General features: G+C 36.5%; 1 pseudogene; it reads right to left on the bottom strand.

The window, feature by feature from the left end:
* Positions 1-407: 407 nt before the first annotated feature.
* On the bottom strand, positions 408-13,751 carry LOC132129602 (NACHT, LRR and PYD domains-containing protein 3-like; annotated as a pseudogene).
* Positions 13,752-16,847: the final 3,096 nt, after the last annotated feature.

Below are 16,847 nucleotides of genomic sequence, written 5' to 3'. Positions count from 1 at the left end.
AATGAACCGAAGTTACGTTAGTAACAAAGTACATTACTGCATGTCAGGAAAGCATGGCTGAGATTCTGTTTACCATATTTAATGTTCTCTCTGTGCAGTATTTTTGTTGATCAGTGTTTACATGTGAATAAAAAAAGTGATCATGACTCTTCTCACTTAATTAATACTAATAAAATTTTTACTTAAATTTTATGAATTTTTTTAAACAAAAGTTTTGGTAAAATTGACTTTCAATAGAGGGAAAGAAATCTGTCAGATTTCATTATAAATATTTTCATTTTTGTTTATAAGATGAACAAGAGTTTTATGGATTTGGAACAGCATGACGGCAACTGATGTCATAATTTTCCTTTTTGAGTCAACTTAGTATATGAATGCAGCTTATGTAATAGCACAGTGTATACAGCTCACTTCAGTTTCTCTAGTTCACACTGTGGATCCTCCAGTAGATTAGATATCAGCTTAATTCCTGAGTCTTGAGGTTTGTTTGAGCTGAGATCCAACTCTTTCATGTGTGAGGGGTTTGATCTTAGAGCTGAAGCCAGAGCAAAACAACTTTCCTCTCCAATACTGCAGTTACACAACCTGCAAAAAGAAGAAAAAAAAAGAAAAGAAAAGAAAAGAAAAACTTTGTAATGTAGTGGCTGGTCTGTCTAATAAGAAAATAATCATGTCTTTAGTACTCTATTTTAGTATGCTTTCCCTTTTCTGTTACTTAATTAGACTTCACCACAAACACCTTTATTTATTAAGTATATGAATTCAGTTTATGTGCTAGTTTAATATATAGTGCTCACTTCAGTTTCTCTAGTTTACACTGTGGATCCTCCAGAATTTTAGAGAGCAGCTTTATTCCTGAATCTTGAGGTTTGTTTGAACTGAGATCAAACTCTCTCAGGTACGATGGGTTTGATCTCAGAGCTAAAGCCAGATAACCAGAGCCTTCTTCTCCAATACTACAGTTAGACAGTCTGCATAACAAAAAAATAAAAATAAAACACTTAAAATTAAAAAATAAATAAGTGGAATTAGTTGACACTGAAGTATGTAAGTTGCTCAGAACACATAGCTCTAAATGAAACAACTGTTTTCAAATAAATGCTTGCAAAAGCAAGTATCAAGTTTTTATATAAATAAAAAGAAAAGTAGATAAAATAGAAATAGAATAGAGAGTGTAAGTGTAGAAGTAAGGTGAAGCATTATATAAATAAATATATAAATAAAGGTGATTAGACTTAATAAATAACCATCCAATGATTATAAACACATATATTATTTATTACATATTTATATATGCAATTAGGAAGTGCTTTTATTTAAAGCAACTTAAAGAGTTACATAATCAATTCTCCACAGAGTCAACAATATTCATAAGAAATATGGTAGATGATATTTGATTTGATTCATAAAAGTATACTCACCCTACTTTTATGCAATCTAACTATAGATTTACTCTTTTGTTTAACTGTTACACTCACTGTACTGTCTTTAGCTTACAATATGGCTCCTTCAGTAGATCAGAGAGCACCTTCACTGCCGAGTCTCCTAGTTCATTCTCACTCAGATCTAGTTCTCTCAGGTGTGAGGGGTTTGATCTCAGAGCTGATACCAGAAGAGCAAATCCTTCTTCTCTAATGCTGCTCTTAAACAACCTGAAAAGATAAAACATTTCACCTACAAGCACAATGTGTCTAATGCTGTACTTTTACCCTAAATTAAATTTTTACATTTTGTGTCTAAACCCTTTTTGTTTTACACTGGGCTCCCTCTTAAACAGTCTATAACCAGCAATGCTTGTGCATCAATTGTTAAAGGACAAAGACATAAAAACACACTTCTTTGGTGTCATATTTAATTATGTAGTCAAAATCAAAATGACATATCCTTCTCAAGCAAATCTTGTGTAGCACTGCCGACAACTTCCATAACCTGAATTAAGCATGTTGATGGGTGTGCTCTTACTACCGCTTTGGTTGATGTGTGTGCACACTCTTCCTGGAGAAGTGCCCATAAAAGGAATTCCGCCCTATATGATGTCATACAGGGACATATTTGGAAAAAAGAAAACTTTCCAAAAATTATAGGAACCCTGAAGGAGTTTGTTTGCCACAGAAATAATCGATCACATGTTCAGTTTATTATTATTTTTTTTTTGGAGACTTTAGTCATGTTTAGCTTGACAATGAAACTCTTTGGCAGTATAAATAAGTCACAATGCATGAAATAGCATTAGACATACCCTTTAACAATTACAGAAAGAATTTCAAAATTGTGAATATAAAAAACTTACTTTAGTTTCTCTAGTTTGCAGTTTTTATTTTCCAGTAGATGAGAGAGCATCTTTACTCCTGAATTTTCTGGTTTATTCATACCCAGGTTCAGTTCTCTAAGGTGTGAGGGGTTTGATGTTAGAGCTGAAGCCGAAGCAGCAAAACCTTACTCTCCAATACTGCAGTTAAAAAGGCTGTAGAAAGAAAGATATAAAATCTATTAATATTTAAAAACGTAAGGAATAATATGTTTTTTTTTAGTTTCTATGCTTATTAAATAAGACATATCATTTTGTATTAGAATAAAATGTAAAATAACCTCACATCGATATACATTTTGCAAACAGCAATAATGTGTTTCATAAAATCAGGTTTTATTATCAGGTAAATGTATCTTATTGGGATGATTAGAAGTGAAATCTAAAGGCATATAAGTATTAATTTCATACTGATAGAGACTAATATTCCATATGGTAATGGCACTCACTGTAGTTTGCCCAGTTTGCATTGTGGATCCTCCAGGAAACCAGACAGCAGGTTTACTCCTGGGTCTCCAAGTGTATTGTCACTGAGATTCAGTTTTCTGAAGTGTGAGAGATTTGTTCTCAGAGCTGAAGCCAAAGCAGCACAACCATTCTCTGTAATACAGCAGTTTGACAACCTGCAAAGAAAACACTTTGACACTCTCCATAACTAAATTATAATGTTTTTTTTGCTTATATACCTCTCCAAAATGTCCCATTCAGCTTAACTAGATATTATCAAATGTTCAAAATATTATATCACTACAAAATGTGAGATAGCATACTGTTATGTCTCCAGTTTACACTGTGGATTCTTCAGTCCAGTACAGAAGAGTTTCACTCCTGAATCCTTCAGGTTTTTGTTGCTCATGTCCAAATCTGCCAGACTTCGATCACAAGTGCAGTATGGAGTACCTCAAGGCTCAGTACTAGGGCCGCTACTCTTCACGCTTTATATGTTACCCTTGGGAGATATCATCAGGAAACATGGTGTTAGCTTTCACTGTTATGCTGATGATACTCAGCTCTATATTTCTTCGCAGCCCGGTGAAACACACCAATTTGAAAAACTAATGGATTGCATAGTCGATATAAAAAACTGGATGACGAGTAAGTTCTTACTGCTAAATTCTGAAAAAACAGAGGTGTTAATTATAGGACCTAAAAACTCTGCTTGTAATAACCTAGAACACTGTCTAAGTCTTGATGGTTGCTCTGTCAATTCTTCGTCATCAGTTAGGAACCTAGGTGTGCTATTTGATCGCAATCTTTCCTTAGAAAGCCACGTTTCTAGCATTTGTAAAACTGCATTTTTCCATCTAAAAAAAATATATCTAAATTACGGCCTATGCTCTCAATGTCAAATGCAGAAATGTTAATCCATGCATTTATGACCTCAAGGTTAGATTATTGTAATGCTTTATTGGGTGGTTGTTCTGCACGCTTAGTAAACAAACTACAGCTAGTCCAAAATGCAGCAGGAAGAGTTCTTACTAGAACCAGGAAGTATGACCATATTAGCCCTGTCCTGTCAACACTGCACTGGCTCCCTATCAAGCATCGCATAGAACAGCTCTTCTCTGTCAGATTAGAATCACACAGCCTGTGAGAGATAAAGGAAATGTTTAATTGGATCAGCAATGGTAACAATGTGCCATCTTACAGTATGCTGGTTTTCATCTCCAGGAGGCTGTAAAATTTAGTTTGTATGTTAATAAGGAGCAGTACATCTCTTTCATCAAATCTGGTACTGCATCTCATCATATTCATTTTCCTTCTCTTTATCATCTACTTTAACTTCCCTACTCCGTTCCCAGTTGCACTCAGTTACCCTACAATTTACCTTTGGTTTACAGGTTTACATGATGCTTTGTTGTCCTGTTTATTTATCCTATTAATATATTCAGATGATATAAATGCATTATTCAATACATTACACACATTGGGGAGGTCACGTGAAGCTTTCATGAGCCAAGACGCACATTAGTTGAGCTCCGCGTATGTAGCCCTTATTTTACTGTTGTTCTACTTATTTTCTTTCATTAGGGGTAGTTTTTTCTGTTTGTTGTTGGTCTGTAGATGTCACACAGTTGGAAACTCGCTTATCTTTCACCATCATCCTCGCCAATTAAGAAGAAAACAAAATCAGCAGCCGCAGCAGGCCGAGCGGACATGGAAGACAACATGGCAATCACTATAAAGCGATTTGAGGATATTTTGAAAACTGAATTGGCAGCAATGCGCACCGAATTCGGCGCTCACATGACAACAATCCAGAATATGTGCTCAAAAGTTGACTTTTTAATCGGGGAACAGAGAGAGTAGAAAAAAGTGATTAACGAACACACAAGGCGTCTGGATGCCCTCGAGCAACAAGTGACTGATCTACAGGACCGTAGCAGACGCAGTAATCTCCGGCTGCTGGGACTGTCTGAAGGGGCAGAGAAAGATGACCCAATTGGTTTTTTGAAGTGGTCACTCACGATATGGATCCCATCACTTGCGGGCAAAGATATCGAGACCGAACGTGCACATCGAGTTTACTCCAGAGCTTCAACTGACCACTCCAAACCGCGAGTGTTTCTCTTCAAACTGTTACGCTACAACGACAGGAATTTGATTCTGAATGAAGCAAGACGGCACAGTCCTGTAAAAGCAAATGATGGTACGATGTTAAGCTTCTTCCCTGATTTCCCTCCCGAGACGGCAAAGAAGCGGAGCTCTTTCAATATAATACGGAAGGAATTGAAAGAGGCAGGTCTGCAGACCTTTCAACAGTATCCAGCTACGCTGAAGATCGTCATGAAGCACGGCGAGACCGGACGAATGCACTCACCGGACGAAGCGCGCCAGTTCCTAAGCTCGATTCCCGGTCCTCATTCTCCTGGGATGGACGTGGCACAAGTGTTTGATAATACCGAGTGACTCTGATTCTAGTGTTTGATAATACCGAGTGACTCTGATTCTGGTTTATTAATCTGGAACTTCGTGTGATGGTGGCCTGCAGGCAGTGTTTTTTTTTGTTTGTTTTTCTTTATTATTATTATTATTTATCTTCCATGTGGGCTAGGAAACTAGGCATCACTCATATACAGTTTTCAATGTAAATTATGCAATTAAGTTTACCCCTTTGTTATATAGAGCATACATACAGTTTTTTTTTTTTCCCACTTTACTACTCGCGTGAAATCGAAGTTAATCTGTTCACTTATAATAGGGCTAAAAGCGGTGCTCTAGAGTATTGCACAGGCTGTCATGTTACTGTCATTGACTAAGACAGGGGAGGGCGACAGCCTGGGGTTTGTTCTTACCCCAGTCTGTAAAAGTTCTGTGGAGTGGGTTTTCTTTATGTTAATGGATTTCTTGATGAGGGAGGGATGGGTTAAAGGCAGACATGAGATAATTCGTTTGCAGTGGTACTACTTTCTTTTATCTATTCAGTTCACTTATTCATTTGATAGTTATGACTGAAATTAATATACGAAGTTGTAATGTCAATGGTTTAAATGCCCCCCATAAACGTACAAGTTTTTTAGAACTTTTGCGACGAAAAAGGGTTGACATTTCTTTAATCCTGGAAGCTCATTTGCAAAAGGATGATGTCCATAGATGCAATAGTAAATATTATGAGGTGGTCTCTTTTGCTGCGAGTGACAATAAAACTAAAGGTGTTTTGATCATCGTTAGAAGAAATTTTAATATTTCTATTTTGGCTAGAAATGGTGATAATGCTGGCAGAATAGCTTATATGACAACTATGGTTGGGAATAGGAAATTAGCATTTGTCTCAGTTTACGCACCATGTAGTCCAGATCCAACCTTTTTTTCTGAATTATCTACCTGTCTCACTGATCTCACAGACTTCGAGATAGTAATGGGAGCAGATATGAATGCTGTAATGTCCAATGTACTTGATAGATCTGGTGACAACTTTTCTTACTCCCAATCTGTGTCTACTGAGCAACTTAATCAATGCATAGCCTCTTTTTCATTAGTAGATGTATGGCGATTATTCAACCCGTCCCAAAAATCATTCACATTTTTCTCAGGTAGACAAAAAACATATTCACGGATTGACTACATTTTCGCTTCCTCTTCCTTGACCTCAATGCTACTTGAAGTCGACATCTTTCCCCTTTCTCTTTCAGACCATAGCAGTAATTTTTTGAAATTTTCAATTACCCAGCGACCTTCGCGAGCCCCCAGATGGCGCTTTAATTCAAATTTATTAAAAAATTAGTTTTTTTGTGATCAATTCAGATGTAAATTACGTGAATTTATTGACATCAATAAAGCCTCTGTGGATGATCCACGGATATTGTGGGAGGCGATAAAGGGCTTCATAAGAAATTTTTCAATATCATTTGCTTCCTTCCGACAGAAAATTCACCGTAAGAAAATTTCTGACTTAGAATCCAATCTCCGATCATTAGAACATGCAAACCAACACACTTTTTCTGATTGTACAGCAACTAAAATTGAAACTGTTAGGAAAGAACTTAATTTATTATACAGAGAGAGAACCGAATTTCTTATTCAAAGATCTAGACAAAATTATTATTTTCAAGGTAGCAGACCTAGCCATTTATTGGCTCTAAGACTACGTAATAGTGAGAAATTTGCTAATATTACAGCGGTGAAATCTCAAACCGGTGAGGTTCTAACTGACCAGAAGAGCATAAATGACACTTTTCGTTCCTTTTATCGTGATCTATATAGTTCCAACTCTAAATGTGAATCTGCATCTTATACTTCTTTTTTATCTACTCTTAATCTTCCACATCTGGCAGAATCAGATTCTGAGTCTTTAGCTAGGCCTTTATCACTTATTGAATTAGAATCATCGATTAAAGTTATGAGTAAGGGAAATCCCCAGGCCTAGATGGCATACCAGTTGAATTCTACTTGACCTTTTGGTCCGATTTGGGGCCACTTATGCTAGATATGATGCAGTACTCGATTGATCATGGTTGCTTCTCACAAAATATGAACATGGCCTCAGATAATCTGAGAAGACTACTTCACATAATCTCTTCATCTGATCAGTTGATTTCTCCCTCTGCTATACTCTCTTTAGATGCAATGAAAGCATTTGACCATTTGGAGTGGAACTATTTGTGGGCAGTGCTTGATCATCTGGGTTTTAACTCTGTCTTTATAAATATGATTAAAATCCTCTATGCTAATCCTTCAGCCATCATTCTTACTGGCCAGATTAGTTCACAATCATTTCCTAATGCAAGAGGCACCCGCCAGGGTTGTCCTCTTTCACCTTTACTGTTTGCTTTATCTCTAGAACCTCTTGCTCAAGCTGTACGTCAGTCAGAATTTATACGTCCTATCTCTGTTAAGAACACGTTACATTACATATCTTTATTTGCAGATGACATACTGCTATTTTTAGATAATCCAGCTCTATCAGTCCCCCATGTTTTAAATTTATTTAACCAGTTTAGTAATTTATCAGGGTACAAAATTAATTGGACAAAGTCATATTTGCTCCCTCTTAATTTTTGTGTTGGGTCTGCTACATTTTTTGGTTTTATTCCAGTGGTGCATTCTTTCACATACCTAGGTATAGATATTTATCCATCCTTGAAGGATATTGTCTCAAATAATTTGAATAAAAACTTGGCTAAAATTACCTCAGATCTGGCAAATTGGACACATCTTTCTACTTCTTTCCATGCAAGAATATCTGTTGTCAAAATGAACATCCTTCCTCGTGTTAATTTCTATTCCTCTATGATTCCTCTACCCCGGCCTGCTGGCTATTGGAAAAAACTTGATTCAGTAATCTCTCAATATATTTGGAATGGGAAACACCCCCGAATTAAATTATCTACTCTACATCGTAACAGGTCAGATGGTGGCTGGTCATTTCCAAATTTTAAATTATACGCTGATTCCTTTACTCTTCGTGCACTGTCAGCCTGGTTTAAACCAAATGTGTCAACCTCATGGTGGGCTATTGAAGAATCTCTTATTTCTCCACACAGTATAACATTTGGTTTTTGCTGGTGTCTCACTCAGACAATGTAAACTTCATTTTGGCCCAATCACAACACATTTTATCTCTACTTGGAGAATGGTGACCAGGAAGACAGAGTCAAACTTGAGGTGGCATCGTCACTCACCCTTGTTTCATAATAATAGTTTTTTATCAGGCAAAAACCCATTTTAATGTCCACAATGGATTAAATGTAAATTTAAATGGATTAAATGTAAAGTAATTTCCTTTGGTGACATTTTTGACGACAAAGGTCTGAAATCATTTCAAGATATTAAGACTCTTTTTAATCTACCAGGTACCTCCTTTTTCATGTATCTTCGCATTAGGTCGGCACTTCGCGCGTATGGAGTTCCCTGGGATGCACAATTGCCTGTACATCCCTTGCGAGAATTTATTCTCCCCACTGATAATTATATTATTTCTGCTTCAGTTATTTACTCTTTTCTCCTCAAACAAACATATAAACCATTATCCATAACAACTATCTGGTCTAAGGACATCAGTGGTGACTTACAAACTTTATTTTCTGATCAAATCTGGGAGACAATCATATCATCCTCAAAAAATCCAAATCATCAGATGATCCATTGGAAATTATTAGACAGACTCTATCTGTCACCTTTAAAACGTTTCTATATGCATGTGTCACCTTCCCCAAATTGCAATTTATGTCCACAAGGGGTACTCGGTACATATTTAAAAATTTTTTGGGGAATGCTCTGCACTTTCTTCTTTCTGGTCTCAGCTTGCTCATGATATAGCATTCCTATTAGAAAAGGATGTGGTTTTGACTCCAGATCTTTTCTTTTTAAATAATTTTTCAACATTGTCACTGTCTCCGCAACAGAGAAACTTACTTTTAGCTGCTCTTACTGCTGCAAAAAAAATGTTAGTTAGTCGCTGGGTTCCTCCCCATTCAATGACCAGACATGTATGGGGCTTATATTTGCTTGACATTGTTTCTATGGAACGATCTACAGCTCGTATTCATGGAGCAACGACAAAAACTTTGAAAACCTGGAGTTTTATCTTTGACATTGTTAAATCTTTTGTATCTTCTTTTTGATGTATAATTTATTTTGAATTTGTGTATAATTTGATTTAGTTGGTTATCTATTTATTTATTTTTTAATTTTTTGTGCTTGATTATTGCACTTTGAACCTTTCGCCACTGCAGTGTCTTGTTTCTCTCGGCACAGTGTGGGTCTGCCTGGTGGGTTGGTGGGTGGGGGGTATGGCCGCAGTCTAGATTGGTGTCTCATAATTTGTATTGTACTGAAATGTCTGCTTAATAAAAACAATTGTTCACAAAAAAAATACATTACACACATTAATACTTAAAAAATGCAATTCATACACTCAGTCACTTAAATATACCTTATCTAAAATTGGCATGTTTTTAAATTTATGAATTACAATTAATTTAGTAGAGTAAAAAACATCAAGATGATACAAACTGTCCTGCACATAGCAATTATAAAACGTATTTTGTTAGATTGTAGTTCCCTTAATCCCTACGCCATACCTGAATTTAAACCTTACTATTTCAAAGCAGCGAATTAAGAGTTTACTGAGGCAATTAATTGTTAATTAAGTTGTAATTAATAGTTAGCTAATAGAATTTGTCCCCAAACGTAAGTGTGACTAAACTAAATATTTACACCACATAATTTTTAGAGTCAATGATTATAGTCTTTTTTTTGCAAATGGTATACAAGTTCTTCCAAAGTATATGAACCCATCATTAATACAAATAATATAATTCTAAAAAAAAAATTTCTTTTTACAGATATACTATATGCATACTCACTTAGCTTTTCTAGAAGCTTTGACCACTGGCAGCAGTCTCAGAAGACATTCTTCTGATTGATCGTATTTACTCAGCTTAAACTCATCCAGCTCATTTTCTGAGTTCAGCAACACAAACCCCAGAGCTGACCACTGAGCAGGAGAGAGTTTAAATGCAGAGAGACCACTGGGACCTGTTTCCTTCAGGTATGCTTGGACTTCCTGCACTAGAGAATGATCATTCAGTTCATTCAGGCAGTGGAACAGATTGATGGATTTCTCTGGAGAGAGATTATCCTTGATTTTCTCCTTGAGATATTTAATGATTTTGTTTTTGTTTATTAGGCATATATTCCCTGTATGTGTCAGTAGGCCTTGTAAGGGACGCTGATTTGACTCCAATGAGAGGCCCAGAAGGAAGCGAACGTAAAGGTCCAGGTGTCCATTGTCACTTTGCAAGGCTCTGTCAACTTCTCTTTTTAGCAAATCAGTCATTGTGGCGCTAAATAGTTTAAAATGCTTGGTAGGTTTTAGGATTAAGGAAAGAAACTTGAATAAAGCAGCAAGAAACTCCTGAAAGCTGAGATGTACAAAGCTGTACACCTTTCCCAGGTACAGTCCAAACTCCTCTCTGAAGATCTGGGTGCACAATCCTGAATACACTGACACTTCTCTGACATCAATACCACACTCTCTGAGGTCTTCCTCATAGAAGATCAGGTTCCCTTTTTCTAGCTGTTGAAAAGCAAGTCTTCCCAGGGAAAATACATTCTCTGTTGTCTGCTGAAGATCTATATCAATGTTTTCTTGGTATTACTGGATTCTTTGTTTGATCTGATAAACTACAAAATGTGTGAACATTTGAGTGAGAGTCTTGGGGATCTCTGCACTCTCTGCTTCACTCAGCATCCTCTCTAGAACAGTGGCTGAAATCCAGCAGAAGACTGGGATGTGGCACATGATGTAGAGGCTCCTTGAAGATTTCATGTGTGTGATGATTCTGCTGGCCAGACTCTGATCACTGACTCTCTTCCTGAAATACTCATCCTTCTGAGGGTCATTGAACCCTCGTACTTCGGTGACTTTGTCGACACACTCGGGAGGGATCTGACTGGCTGCTGCTGGTCGAGAGGTGATCCAGAAGAGAGCAGATGGAAGCAGATTCCCCTTAATGAGGTTCGTCAGGAGAACATCCACCGAGGCTGACTCTGTTACATCATATAAAATGTCATTGTTCTGGAAATCTAGTGGAAGTCGACACTCATCAAGACCATCAAATATGAACATGATTTTATAGTCATCAAAATTTGGTAATCTCAGAAGCTCCATCAGACTAGTATTTTTCTCCTTCATCAAATTGAGCTCTCTGAAGGGAAGTGGAAATATGTAGTGGATGTCTTGATTAGTGATTCCTTCTGCCCAGTCCAGAATGAGCTTCTGCACAACGATCGTTTTTCCAATTCCAGCAACTCCTTTAGTCAGTACAGATCTGATGGGTTTGTTTTGTCCAGGTAAGGCTTTAAAAATGTCATTGCATTTGATTGGTGCTTCCGGTGTCTCTGGTGTCCAGGATGTTGTCTCAATCTGTCTCACCTCATGTTGAAATCTGATCTCTCCACTCCCTCCTTCTGTGATGTAGAGCTCTGTGTAGATCTCATGCAGAAGAGTTGTTTTACCATGCATTGAAATTCCTTCATGAATTTTACAAAATTTCGCCCTCAAATTGGATTTTAGTATGTGTTGACCCATGGGGGTCAGTTCTGGTAGACAAAATGGCATTCAGTCATGTTTGGCAATTAAAGCATCTTGTACTTTGAGGCCCTAATATTCATTTACATTTAAGCATTTTATCCAAGTAACTTAAATTTTATACAAGGTGCATATTTTATCAGTTCATCCATCAGTGCCATGATGTACTATTTGAAGTACAGAAATCCCTGTTTACTAAAGACATTCTTATACAGTATCAACCCATATCATTTTTGTTGTATTAAAGCATTTTATCAATGCAAATAGATTAAAATACACATTCAAGGAGATATATCATGCCTGAAAGGCAATTGAGAAAATGTTTTTTTCATATCACAGGAGTAAAATGGGTTTAGAATAGGATTTCTTACACTCTTTAAGGTAGAACAGATATACTTATTATATGGCCCAGAGCTCTTGCTGGTCAGTAATGTGTTAGCTAGGTCTGTCTGGTTCATCTTCCTCAAGACGTGCAGTGTGATCTTCAGAACCCCATCTCTGACATCGGACTGACCTTCATCATCCTCTTCCTCTTTCTCAGAGAATTGTGGGTAATCTGGGCTCAGCATTTTCTTAAACTTCTTCAGTTCATTTTTAATCAGAGTTATGACTGTGCGCTTAAGCATCTGAAATCAGTGTTTAAAGGACATCACATGCATCACATGAGTTTAAACATTTTGTTGTGTTAATGACTCAAATGAATCTACACCCACACACAATAACCATAATAAAAGCAGCAAGTTTATCTACCATAAAACAGACAAATACATACCTTAAAGACTGCATTCTTGTGTTTTTTACTTGAGGAGTGAGGCACATAATGACTGTCACTGTAGTACATCAGAAAGATTTTATCAATATATGCACTGCATGTTAAAAACTTTTCATTAAATTTTCTACTATGTACTGTCTTTACAGGTGCCCTGTATAAATTTACCTAATAAATAATATATTCATTAGACTACATATAATCTATATACGCTTTATACCTGCCATGAACATGCATTTTAAATCCAGATTTACGTCAGTGATTTATTATGTGATTATCATGTAACCACTTTACATTGTACTTTTCATAGCACAATTCAAATAATCATCAGATTTGGTTTGAGTTAAACCAGTTCAATACCTGCTAGACCTGTTTAACCATGATACTGACCTCTTTTCAGCAAAAGAGTTTCTCTCTTTGAAATTAATCTCAGGATTCCTTGACTGGTCACTCGTTAAAGACACACCACTACGGTCAGTTTGGGGTGATTTCTTCTGAATTGAACTGGTGTATAATTTTTTTTTTTTGTCAGATTATGAATTCCCAGAATAAATTGTCATCCAAAGGTAAGGTATTGTAAAGCATGCTTTAAAATTAACCACTGTTATTATTTAATGAGGGAAAAGCTATTTCGTGAAGAGTTGATAGAGTGGATCATGTTGATAGTAAATTCTCTACACCTGTGGTTCCTCCAGTAGGACTTCATACATCCACTTATAATTCATTTAGGGGGGAAAAAAACATTACTCCTACCAGAATTTGTTTGCATTTGACACTTAGTTTTTGTTTACATTTTGAGTCTGAAATAAGTGTAGGACACTGAATATATTACTTAACTTTACATGTATCAACCAGTATTCTAACCTCTTTGAAGATTTTGTTTTATATTTCAGTGAAAGTCTAAATCTGGTGGTCATGTTTCCTTGTTAACAGGACTGCATGCCTGCAAACACATAATCATTGTGTAAAAATTAATCAGACAAATTATCTACAAAATGAACAATGAAGTAGTATAGTTACAATTTCAAACTCACCTCTGCTTTAACAGCCCTTAGCAGAAAGCTATATAATTATATTTAGTTTGAGCTTGCAAGTTGTTCAGTGCTCACACCAAATAAATTTGGACTGTTTTGTTCCTCAATACTACATTTTTTTTTGTTTTTTTAGATCACAGGAATAAAAAATGTCTACCTGCACTTTCATTGCTGCATAAAAGTAGTTGGACCTAATGCAGGAGGAAGTTCAAACCAACCGTTATAGAGTTTACGCAAGAGGTAAAGTCCACATAGATGACAACAGCATCCACCCACTTTAATTTTTTTAATTTTTTTGTAAACACCATCAACCAAACCAACCAGAAAATACAGTAAGATGAATGAACATAAAAGACTTTGAAGCAAAGTTGTTATAACCTTCATCTAACATGAAAACTATTTTAGTAAGCTTAGTTTACTAAAACAATCACATGATCTTCATACTTAATCACATGGTTCAACTAATTTCTTCTTTCATTCCCACTCTTAACTTCTAACTTCCTCTGTTCACTCTTGTTTTGAGTATATCTTCTTTATTCTATGTGGCTGTCTGTTAATCACACAATGTGATATAATTTTTTATTTTTTATTTTATTTTGAGTGACATGATCAGTGTCAGCTGAACAATTACGATATTATCACACTCCTAGCTCAAATGACTATTTATATAATATATCATATATAATAATAATTAACACATCATTAGAGCCTCAGAACTGCTATTCACCATTAAAAACTGCTTGACTGAACCATGTTTTTATTAACTATTGTGTTTTTGGTAAAAATTCTATTATAAAGCTCTGTTATTGCCTTTTTACTAGAAAGAAGTAAATTAGAGAACTCTCTAATTGGAATTGTTACTACAAAAATCTGTTGTAGAGCTCTGTATTAAAAAATGAATGGAAGTCAATCAAGACATTCATCCAAAACCTTAAATCTATTCTCCCAACAGTCAAAAGTTAACTTCAAGAATGAGCAAGTGGTATCAATGGGTTTGAAGTTCGGTGATTGAAAAAACAGAGCAAATGGAATGAGAAAGTGTGATCCATTGCAGTCTACATCTATAGCACAGACTTTATAAGAGCCACAGAAAGACAAATATTTTCCTAAAATAATACACAATTCACAATTTTCCATCCTATGATAAGGTCATTATGGACATGAACAATGATTTGGGACAAATATAACGCACTTTAATGGAAAACTATGTGAGTGGCACGGCAGGATTTTGTACCACGCCCAGAGCCGCAGCTTGGATCAGTGGACAGCTGTGTAAAGTCCACACAGTTGACAGCTTTACCTGTTGTAGTTTTTTCAAGTTGTGCATGAAATAGTCATCACTTTTCTGCACTTTTACTTTGCATGTCACTTTCAATAACTCTCATGCTACCACAAATGCAGCTGCATTTAGCTAGTGTTTGGCTGAGACGAGGACTGATTGAATAGATTTTTTTTCTCTAAACTTTAATGTGCATCGTTATTACATCAACATAACAAAAGATGTGATTGCAAAACAAGCACGACCAAAACAAATAAGACCATTTTAGTCACAGTCTGGAGTCCTGCCTCATGCCAGAGAGGGCCCACCTCGAAACGCTGGATCTGAAAGGTGCCACCTTGAAAATCCCTCCTTCTCAGAAAAGATTAAAAGATTCTCTTCAAGACAAAGAAGTGTACTAAGTTGTTGTTGTTAAGTGCTTAGCTAAGCTACATGTGCTAAGCTGTGTTGCTTCTACTATAAATGCTCTAAGAGCTAAAGCTGCTAAGCTTAGTTGTTCTAAAGAGAAACAAGAAAGTTCTGCAAGAAGTGGATTTGGGGAGTTTGGAAACTGCAACAACGACCACAAGGTTAGTGCCCCCCCCCCCCATTTTCTGCAACAACTTCAGAATTGTCTCATCAGCAAAAAAAAATTTCCTGTGTGTTCCAGGTGTCTAGATCTTCTGTACAGATTTCTGAACCTTCACCTTCAAGGCTCATCTGTTTGCAAATTTTCTAGACCAAGGACTTTCTCTGTGCTCAGGAGTTCATCGTTCACAAGTGCTTTATGTTCAAATATCACTCTTTCCTAACCTCTTTCCAGAGACTGTTGGCATTAGTGTGTATTGTCAGTTTATGATTATCTAATTTGCATCAGATTTTCCTGAGATAAGGGAACAAGCGTTGCATTTTCTTGATGATCTATGGGGAAAACTCCTGTTTTACACTGATACAAAAGTCTAATTTGTTCACGTTTGTGTAGCTGCATAAATCAGAATGGGAAGGCCTGCATGCTATGTAAGCCAGCTCAGAGCACCATCTAATCTGAATCACTCGACTGAAGCAACAATCACCAATTCACTTGCAGCTTATAGCACAGTTACACAGTGTTCGTTCCCTTATCTCAGGGAACCAAGGTTACATTAGTAACAAGAGCATTTCCTATCAAAAGGTAACTCTCGTTGCATCGTCTTTACAACCAAAGGGGAAAAAGTTTTATCTCACTGTGAAATCACTACATTACATGCAATCATTACAGTGCTTCTCAAACTATGTACCACCAGTGGTAACATGTGCAGCATGACTCTGGAGGGGGTGGGGGGGGGGATTTAGTGAGCTTCAGAATAGCTTATATTATATGACATTTGTCTAAGTTTCTTTTGTGTCCTTTCTGAAACATGGACATGTAATGTATGGATGAATTATTGAGTCAGATTATAAACTAAAAGTCTAAAACTAAAAGTCTTAAACCAAATTTAAAAATCTACATTTTAAACTTAAAGTCCAAGTCGAAAATTAATTTGGTATTTAGGATTGGGCATTTGGTATTTAGGATTAGGCATTTTCTATTTAGGGTTGGGCATTTGGTCATTTAGCCATTTAGGATTTAGGATTGGGAATTTGGGGATTTAGGATTGGGCATTTGAGGATTGAGGATTGAATGCAAATTAGGAGGTGTGGCCCAAATACTGGAGGGTGGGTTTGAAATGGCTGGTGCGCAGAGGCACCTTATGGACAGCAGAGGGAGCTCCCAGTGCTAAGGAGCACACTGTAATGAAAGTAATGTAATTATAATGTAATTCTGTTTCTGTAATGAAACAGAGCGAGTGAGCGGCTTGAGCGAGGACTGTGTAATAACTTAAACTTAATGAAAACTTTGTAACATTTGTGGCCTCAAACACAAAGTCACCAGTGAAAGGAGGGCTATCGGTCTGACGACGAGA

The sequence above is a fragment of the Carassius carassius genome, chromosome 46, assembly GCF_963082965.1.
Source record: "Carassius carassius chromosome 46, fCarCar2.1, whole genome shotgun sequence".
NCBI classification, from domain to species: domain Eukaryota; kingdom Metazoa; phylum Chordata; class Actinopteri; order Cypriniformes; family Cyprinidae; genus Carassius; species Carassius carassius.
The sequence above is the reverse complement of the archived record's forward strand: the minus strand, read 5'-3'. Positions and strand labels throughout refer to the sequence as shown.